The sequence below is a fragment of the Zea mays genome, chromosome 6, assembly GCF_902167145.1.
Source record: "Zea mays cultivar B73 chromosome 6, Zm-B73-REFERENCE-NAM-5.0, whole genome shotgun sequence".
NCBI classification, from domain to species: Eukaryota; Viridiplantae; Streptophyta; class Magnoliopsida; order Poales; family Poaceae; genus Zea; species Zea mays.
In genome coordinates this window covers 23,576,049-23,586,048 of record NC_050101.1, presented here as the reverse complement: position 1 = coordinate 23,586,048, position 10,000 = coordinate 23,576,049, and positions in this window count along the sequence as shown.

The following is a 10,000-nucleotide window of genomic DNA, read 5'->3' as shown; positions in this document are numbered from 1 at the left end:
GTTAATCATGTGAGGGTCCGAGCCGCTCATGACCGTGAGCATGGCTAGTATACTAGTTTTACACTCTGCAGAGGTTGCGCATCTTTACCCACAAGTCGTGTATCCCATGTCGCCTGGGTTTGCAAGGCCCTTAGACACTACCGAGGTGAATGGCTAGGGATCCACTACGAGGCCTTTACAAAGTTCCACTAGCTTCCGAAAACCCGCTACAGTTTATAGGAAGATCCAGTGCAGGGTTCCTGGCTGACCGCCATCGCAGCAAAATCAACCAGGGACCTCCCTACACTGACCTCTCCCCTACTGCCCTTGCCCCTTTCGGGTAAGGTAGTCTTCCACTAGCTTTCCTAATTAGTCAGCCAAGGGCGTCCCATTAAACCCTTGTGGTAGCACTGTTTTCCCGGGTGGTCGCTCCATGTTCCCATTAATTTAATGATCTTAACATGAACAACAATAATAATAACAAGATAATAACAGAATAATCATGAATAATGAATCTCCATACCTAATCCACATAAAGCAATAGCAAGTACTACCCAAAAATATTCCAGGGGTGAACAAGGTATAGAGGTAATCAAACTGGGGTACATAAAGGATCCCATCAAAATTAACCTATGCAGATCATTAAAATTAATAAGAACATGGCTGGGAAAAGTAAGTGATCAAGGGCACAACTTGCCTGTAATGAGCTCCTGCTCAGCTATCTCTACTTGCTGAACCTCAGTTTCCACAGTAGCTTGCTCGTCTACTCGCATCAACACAATACATACATAGTATAGCCAAAATCAACATCACACCAAACAGATGAATGAAATATACAGTAAAAATCTACACATTAAAATAAAACCATAGGAACTGGAATCACTGAATTTGGAGTTATATACTTCAAGTTATGAATTTCTGTAGCTTTTATGTATTTAATACAAGATTAAGTATTAGATAAATTTAAATGAGCCTCTCATGCCAAAACAGAGGCACTAACTGATAAAGAATATTATTACAAAATTTTAGAGACTGGAATGGTTCAATTTGGAGCTAAAATGAATTTTCTATGAATTATACAAATTTCTAGAATTGTTTTTTTATTAAAAACGAATTTCTAATATAAATTCTCTGTTTTTAATATTCTCGGGACCGGGCGTCAAATTCCAGAAAACACAGGGGCCTCGGGGTAAGTTTTCCGTGACACAGTGAATAGTAACACATGGACGGCGGGTTGATTCATGTGAAGTGCGGGGTCTCTTTAGCAAATTTACCCGGCCGAAGGGGTACGGTGGTATTCTGGCCGTCCGATCACTCACGGGCGGTAGGGATTAGATCTGCGCGGTCGCGAAGCGGTACGCGCAGAGAGCCGTTGGATCTCCATCTACGGTCCGGATTTAAAATAACTAGACGCGCTCGCAACCGACGGATCGCAGATCTACGGTCGCGGATCTATTGGACGAAGGGGTACGCTACTTCTAATCTCGGCCGTTCAACCAGAGATCGACAGTCCACCGCCCTCCTTCAACCCACGGCCACGCACAGGGCGGCGCAGCCACCCCCAACCGGCGAAGCTCGCCGGCGCGCACGCGACACGACGCTCCAGTGCCCCAAGCCCAAAATTGACGGGTTCTACGCGTAAAGGAGATCAAGGCGAACTGGATGGAGTGCTTCATACCGCGGATTGGTGTCCGGTTGTTACTGGCCACGGCGAATGGCGGCTTTGCGGCGGAGTGTTGACTCCGTCGTGGAATCGGCGGTCGTCTGGGGCTTGTATGCCCCTGGTGAGTCCACGGGCGGATTTCGGGGTGGCTTGCGAACGTCCCCGACCACCAGTACGGATCCGAGCGTAGTCACGGAGGGAATCACCGGTGGTGGCGGAGTTGCGGCGCCGCCAGGGAACAGCGGTGAAGCACGGGTCGGTTCTAGGTGATGGATTAGAGGAGGAGGTGCGGCGCGGAGTGATTGAGGAGGAGGCGGGGCCGATTGGGGTTTTAATCTCCCCGGTGGGTTTCGGTCATCGGCGACAATCGCGGGGAGGATCCGAGCGATCCGGGCGAGTCCGCGCGAGCTGCGCCCAGGTCGGAAGGTGGTTGACGACTCGGGTAGCCCCACCGGTCAGAGACAGCGGGACGAAAGCGAGCGCGAGGCAGTGGTGTATGACGCCTGGGGCCCGCGGCGCAGTGAGGCAAGGAGTCGGCCGCGCGCTGACAGCCGAGCCCCACATGTTGGGCGCGCGCGCGGTATGGAGATGGGCCGCACGGAAGGAAGGATGAGTTGGGCCGAATTCCATCTGGCGGCCCAGGTAAGTTTTTCTTCTTTTTCTTTTTATTTTCTTCTTTCCATTTTCTCTATTTTCAAACCCAATTTGATTTAATTCAAACTTTTTGTGGATCTTCATTTATAAACTCTATTTTTGCCCTTAAAAGTACTAAGACTGAAGATAATTATTTATACATTTTATTTATATTTTCCTATCTCTTCTCTTTTCCTTATTTTCAAAACCCTAATTTCAAACTTAGGGTTAAATCAAGCTTCAAATAATTAATACCTTATTACTTTTATCCTCATGGTTTTATTTAATGCACAACACATAAAACTCCAACAAATGCAATTTTTCTTCATTTTAGAATAATTGTTTTATTTAGTCACTCTCAATTACATAGGTGCTCTTTTTATGATGCAAATAAGACACACAAAATGAGGAACCCTCTTTATTACTCTTGGTATACAACTTGAGTATTACAAATCCTACCCCCCTTAAAAATAATCTCGTCCTCGAGATTTAAGAAGATCTAGGGAAAAGGTGGGGAAAATCTATACGAAGCTCTTCTTCTCTTTCCCAAGTTGCTTCATCCTCACCGTGGTGGCTCCACTGCACTTTGCACATCTTTATAACCTTATTCCTCGTAACTCGAGTCAGAGTATCCAAAATCTTGATGGGGTACTCAGCATAAGTCAAATCCTCTTGAACACTAAGGTCTTCCATTGGTAACTGTTCTTCAGGCACCCTGAGACATTTCTTCAGCTGAGATACATGAAAAACATCATGAATATCCGCGAGATGATCCGGTAACTCCAATTGATATGCAACTTCTCCCACTCGCTTTAAGATTAAAAAGGGTCCAATAAAGCGAGGGGACAACTTTCCTTTGACCTTGAATCTTCTCATACCCCGGAGTGGTGACACCTTCAAATAGACATAATCACCCTCCTTAAACTCAAGTAGTCTTCTCCGGGTATCAGCATAACTTTTCTGCCTGGACTGTGCAATTCTCAAATTCTCCCTGATCTGTTGGACTTGTTCCTCTGCTTCCTGTATAATCTCAGGTCCAAACAACTGCCTTTCACCAGTTTGATTCCAATACAAGGGAGTCCTGCACTTTCTGCCATACAAAGCCTCAAACGGTGACATCTTCAAACTGGCCTGATAGCTATTATTATATGAGAACTCAGCATACGGTAGACTCTTATCCCAACTTCCACCATGCTTAAGAGCACAAGCTCTTAACATATCTTCCAGTACTTGGTTAGTCCTCTCAGTTTGCCCATCAGTCTGGGGATGGTAAGCCGAACTAAAATTCAATCTTGTATCCAATGACTCGTGCAACTGCTTCCAATATCGAGAGGTAAACTGTGATCCTCGATCTGACACAATCTTCTTTGGCACACCATGTAGGCATACAATCTGTGCCATGTACAATTCTGCCAACTTGGCTCCTGAATAAGTGGTCTTCACTGGAATAAAGTGGGCTACCTTAGTTAGCCTGTCCACAATCACCCATATAGAATCATATCCAGCAGACGTGCGGGGTAATCCAACAATGAAGTCCATGCCAATCTCTTCCCATTTCCACTCAGGTATCTTCAGTGGGTGCAATAGTCCGGCTGGCCTCTGGTGTTCAGCTTTAACTCTTTGGCATACATCGCACATAGCCACATGTGCAGCCACATCTCTCTTTAAACCATACCACCAATACTTTTGCTTCAAATCCTGATACATCTTAGTGCTCCCAGGGTGGATAGAATAAACTGAATCATGTGCCTCCTTCAATATGGTTTCCCGAAGACTATCAATATCGGGAACACAGATCCGATTCTTGAACCATATCGTGCCTTGCTCATCCTCCGTGAACTCCGGGCCTCTTCCTTCAGTAATAAGATCCTTAATCTCCTGAATCTTAGCATCACCAACCTGACCCTTCCGAATTTCTTGCTCCAAGGTAGGTTCCAATTCTATAGTCACTCCTTCCGTATGTGTAGCAATTCCCAGGTTGAGTCTCTCAAAATCCTTTGCTAATTCATCAGGTAGCTGAACAACGAAAGCGGAGTGAACATGCTCCTTCCGACTCAAGGCATCTGCAACCAAATTTGCCTTGCCTGGGTGATAGTGAATCTCCAAGTCATAATCCTTGATGAGCTCCAACCAACGGCGTTGCCTAAGGTTGAGATCCTTCTGAGTGAATATGTACTTCAAACTCTTATGATCCGTGTATACTTGGCACTTAGTTCCCATAATATAGTGTCTCCAAATCTTAAGTGCACGCACAACTGCTGCTAATTCCAAGTCATGAGTGGGGTAGTTCAATTCATGCTTCCTCAACTGACGAGATGCATAGGCAATCACATGACCTTCTTGCATAAGCACACATCCAAGTCCTTGGCCACATGCATCACAATAAATGTCAAATCCCTTCTGCAGATCTGGCATAATCAATACTGGAGGTGACATCAATCTCTCCTTCAACTGATCAAAGCTTTCTTGGCACTTTTCATCCCACTTAAATTCTTTTCCTTTCTCCAAGAGCGATGTCATAGGCTTGGCAATCTTAGAGAATCCTTCGATAAATCTCCGATAATATCCTGCAAGTCCCAAGAAACTCCGAATCTCCGTAACCGTAGCGGGCACTCTCCACTCCATAATCTCCTTGACCTTAGCAGGATCCACTGCTATTCCTCCATTAGAAATAATATGTCCAAGAAATGGTACTTCGCCAATCCAAAACTCGCACTTGCTGAACTTAGCATAGAGTTGATTATCTCGTAGCTTTTGTAGCACCATCCTTAGATGTTCTTCATGGTCACTCTCATTCTTAGAATAGATAAGAATATCGTCGATGAATACCACGACGAACCTGTCCAAATACTCCATAAACACCTTATTCATCAAATTCATGAAGTAAGCTGGTGCATTGGTTAGTCCAAACGACATAACAGTAAACTCATATAGTCCATATCGAGTCGAGAATGCTGTCTTGGGAATATCCGATGGTCTAATCTTCATCTGATGGTATCCCGATCGGAGATCAATCTTCGAGAATACCCTGGCTCCTCTCATCTGATCAAATAAATCCTCAATACGGGGCAACGGATACTTGTTCTTCACCGTAACATCATTAAGAGACCTATAATCCACACACATCCGTTGCGATCCATCCTTCTTCTGCACAAATAACACCGGTGCTCCCCAAGGTGAGGAACTTGGACGAATATAACCAGCCTCTTGTAACTCCGTCAACTGCTTCTTTAGTTCCTTCAACTCCTCTACGGACATTCTATATGGCCGTTTAGAAATAGGGGCGGTTCCAGGTAAGAGGTCAATAACAAACTCAACTTCTCTATCAGGTGGCATCCCTGGTAACTCCTCTGGAAAGACATCCGGAAAATCTCTAACCACCCGGATGTTATCACCAACAAACTCCTCAGGCATAAAGAACATTGCACGCATGGATGAGGAGGTTACTGCAATATTAACTTGAAACCTTTCGCCTTTAGTGGTAGTGAGTTCTATGGTACCTCTACCACATGCTATAACGGCCTTTGCCTTCCTTAGCCATGACATACCAAGTATCAAATCTATACTGCTTGACTCCAATATTATAGCAGTAGCTCCAAATTCTCTACCCATAATAGTTAATGTCAATCTACGTGTCATTTGATTCGCCTCAACAGGCCCTTTAGGTGTAATTACTATCAGGGGTTTTCTCATATTTAGCAGTGGTATTTCATTTGTGTTGGCATAACGAGCAGACATGAATGAATGTGTAGCACCAGAATCAAATAATATTGTTGCAGGAATTGCATTAACATAAAACATACCAATTACGAGGTCCCCTCCATCCGGAGTATCATCAACGCTGACTTGATTCACCCTGGCTATAGAATATCCCTTGCCAGGGGTCTGCTGCTTGTTCTGAGTTGGAGTAGTAGCAATCCTCTGTGGGCAGACATTTGCATAATGACCAATCTTCCCACACTTGAAACATTGAGTGCCCGGACTCTGCCCTGCAAACTTCGTCGGGGTGCCAGTGGGTGTAGCCTGTCGAGTAGGTGTCCTCAGTGGTGATTGCTGAACTGGGCGCGGTCCTCCTGGTCGAGGCGGTGTACTCTGTGGTGAACTGTAGCGAGGACGAACGCTGCTGCTACCCTGTCCTTGTGAGATAGCCTTCCTCTTCAAATCTCCCAACTGAACACGCTTGTGTTCAATAGCCAGTGCCTTATCAAGCAGCCTCTGAAATGATGGAAATGTGTGTGCCACCAGAGCATACTGCAAGGGTCCATTAAGTCCTTCAATGAAATGCTCCTGCTTCCTCTCGTCTTCAGCAACTTCTTCAGGGGCATATCTAGATAGCTGAATAAACTTGTCGCGGTACTCGCTGACTGACATACTCCCTTGCTTCAGCGACAGAAACTCCTTCTTCTTGATCTTTATCATACCAGCTGGAATATGGTAGTTCCTGAATTGTGTACTAAACTCTGCCCAAGTAATATTATCCGCAGCATCATGGGCAGCAGTATAAGAATTCCACCAGTCAGCAGCAGGACCAGTCAGACGTCCAGAAGCATATAAGACCTTCTCCCGATCAGTGCATTGTGCAATATTCAGCATCTTCTCAATTGACTTCAACCAATCGTCTGCGTCCAGTGGATCAGGTGAGCTTGCAAATGTGGGTGGCTTATGGCTCATGAACTCCCGGTGCTTATCACGAGGTGGAACTGGTGGTGGTGGTGGAGGCAATGGCACTTGTTGCTGCTGTTGCTGTTGTTGAAGCTGCTGTTGCGCCCTCCTTTCTTGGCGTATCTCATCTCTCTCCTGGCGTAGCTCCTGGCGTATGTCTTCTCTTTCCTGACGCATCTCCTGGCGTTCTTGCTGCATCTGGGCACGCATATCAGCCATAGTATCCGCCATTTGCTGCATCACCGCCATCTGAGCAGCAACCAGTGGGTCAACTCCGCCTGGTGGAGGATTGGGAGGATTCATCCCTGCAGGTTGTGGCTGAGGTTGTCTTCGAGTGTGTTGGTTAGGAGGCAAGTCAATTCCACCACCCCTCCTGGTATTGACCATCTGAGTTAGATACATATGGTAAGAAAGAGCAGTAGACAAGGCAGTAATTACAATCATGTCACTTTGGGGGATTTATTAGCTAAGCAGATTAATACTTCCTACTATAGCTAATTCAATACCTTATGTTGGTACATGCTAAGATGTTCATCTATACTATTCCAATCAATCAAAGAAGCAAATCAGGCATTGATCATCAGAACAATCAACCAATATTTTTAATAGAGAAAATAGTTTTACTTTTGTCTTAGGCTCCCTATCTCTTAAAAATGTCATAGGGGTAGGGATTCCAAGGTTTGAAATCCATCTTGTCTCAGAGTAGAAAAGGTAAGAATGATCAGAGTAGAACAGTAGAAGGTGAGACAGGATCAAGATAAGTGTAGAAAGAATCAGAGTAAGGTGAGTGTAGAATGAACCAGAATGAGATGAGTAGGTAAGGGTTTGTCCAGTCTATCTAGGTTTCGTCCTACAGTCAACATTTCCTCTGATACCACTTCTGTAACACCCGGCTTTAAGGAACAAAGCCAGGTGCATCTCATACATGCGCCAAGAAGACAACATATATAATAACAGAGTGTATAGAGATAAATGTCATAAAACATCAGAGTAATTATTACATAGCGGAAGTCTTATTACAAAATAAAATAATAAAGATAAAGCGAACTAAGGATCGTCGGCGCCAATGTCGACTGAGAAACGCCACCTAGATCAGATCGAACTCCTCAGTGTTAGGCAGCTCCTCTTCAATCACCTGTTCTTCTCCTGTGGGGGGGGTGTGAGACAGCAAGAGTGAGCTCACATACGTTCATAGCTCAACAAGTCGTGGGGAATAATGTGGCATGAACTCACCAAAGGTGGGAGTTCATGAAGTGTAAGGCTGATCAATGAAATAGAGGCTAAGGCTGAGCATTGCTTTTATAAGTTGGTCAAAATTTTATTAGCAATTACTAAGTGTAAGTAAATACCAAACCTTAATAATAATAAAGAACTGTGATAGTAAAATAATCCCAAATGCGATGCAAATGTCAAATTAAACTTAAGTTCCATAGTTAATCATGTGAGGGTCCGAGCCGCTCATGACCGTGAGCACGGCTAGTATACTAGTTTTACACTCTGCAGAGGTTGCGCATCTTTACCCACAAGTCGTGTATCCCATGTCGCCTGGGTTTGCAAGGCCCTTAGACACTACCGAGGTGAATGGCTAGGGATCCACTACGAGGCCTTTACAAAGTTCCACTAGCTTCCGAAAACCCGCTACAGTTTATAGGAAGATCCAGTGCAGGGTTCCTGGCTGACCGCCATCGCAGCAAAATCAACCAGGGACCTCCCTACACTGACCTCTCCCCTACTGCCCTTGCCCCTTTCGGGTAAGGTAGTCTTCCACTAGCTTTCCTAATTAGTCAGCCAAGGGCGTCCCATTAAACCCTTGTGGTAGCACTGTTTTCCCGGGTGGTCGCTCCATGTTCCCATTAATTTAATGATCTTAACATGAACAACAATAATAATAACAAGATAATAACAGAATAATCATGAATAATGAATCTCCATACCTAATCCACATAAAGCAATAGCAAGTACTACCCAAAAATATTCCAGGGGTGAACAAGGTATAGAGGTAATCAAACTGGGGTACATAAAGGATCCCATCAAAATTAACCTATGCAGATCATTAAAATTAATAAGAACATGGCTGGGAAAAGTAAGTGATCAAGGGCACAACTTGCCTGTAATGAGCTCCTGCTCAGCTATCTCTACTTGCTGAACCTCAGTTTCCACAGTAGCTTGCTCGTCTACTCGCATCAACACAATACATACATAGTATAGCCAAAATCAACATCACACCAAACAGATGAATGAAATATACAGTAAAAATCTACACATTAAAATAAAACCATAGGAACTGGAATCACTGAATTTGGAGTTATATACTTCAAGTTATGAATTTCTGTAGCTTTTATGTATTTAATACAAGATTAAGTATTAGATAAATTTAAATGAGCCTCTCATGCCAAAACAGAGGCACTAACTGATAAAGAATATTATTACAAAATTTTAGAGACTGGAATGGTTCAATTTGGAGCTAAAATGAATTTTCTATGAATTATACAAATTTCTAGAATTGTTTTTTTATTAAAAACGAATTTCTAATATAAATTCTCTGTTTTTAATATTCTCGGGACCGGGCGTCAAATTCCAGAAAACACAGGGGCCTCGGGGTAAGTTTTCCGTGACACAGTGAATAGTAACACATGGACGGCGGGTTGATTCATGTGAAGTGCGGGGTCTCTTTAGCAAATTTACCCGGCCGAAGGGGTACGGTGGTATTCTGGCCGTCCGATCACTCACGGGCGGTAGGGATTAGATCTGCGCGGTCGCGAAGCGGTACGCGCAGAGAGCCGTTGGATCTCCATCTACGGTCCGGATTTAAAATAACTAGACGCGCTCGCAACCGACGGATCGCAGATCTACGGTCGCGGATCTATTGGACGAAGGGGTACGCTACTTCTAATCTCGGCCGTTCAACCAGAGATCGACGGTCCACCGCCCTCCTTCAACCCACGGCCACGCACAGGGCGGCGCAGCCACCCCCAACCGGCGAAGCTCGCCGGCGCGCACGCGACACGACGCTCCAGTGCCCCAAGCCCAAAATTGACGGGTTCTACGCGTAAAGGAGATCAA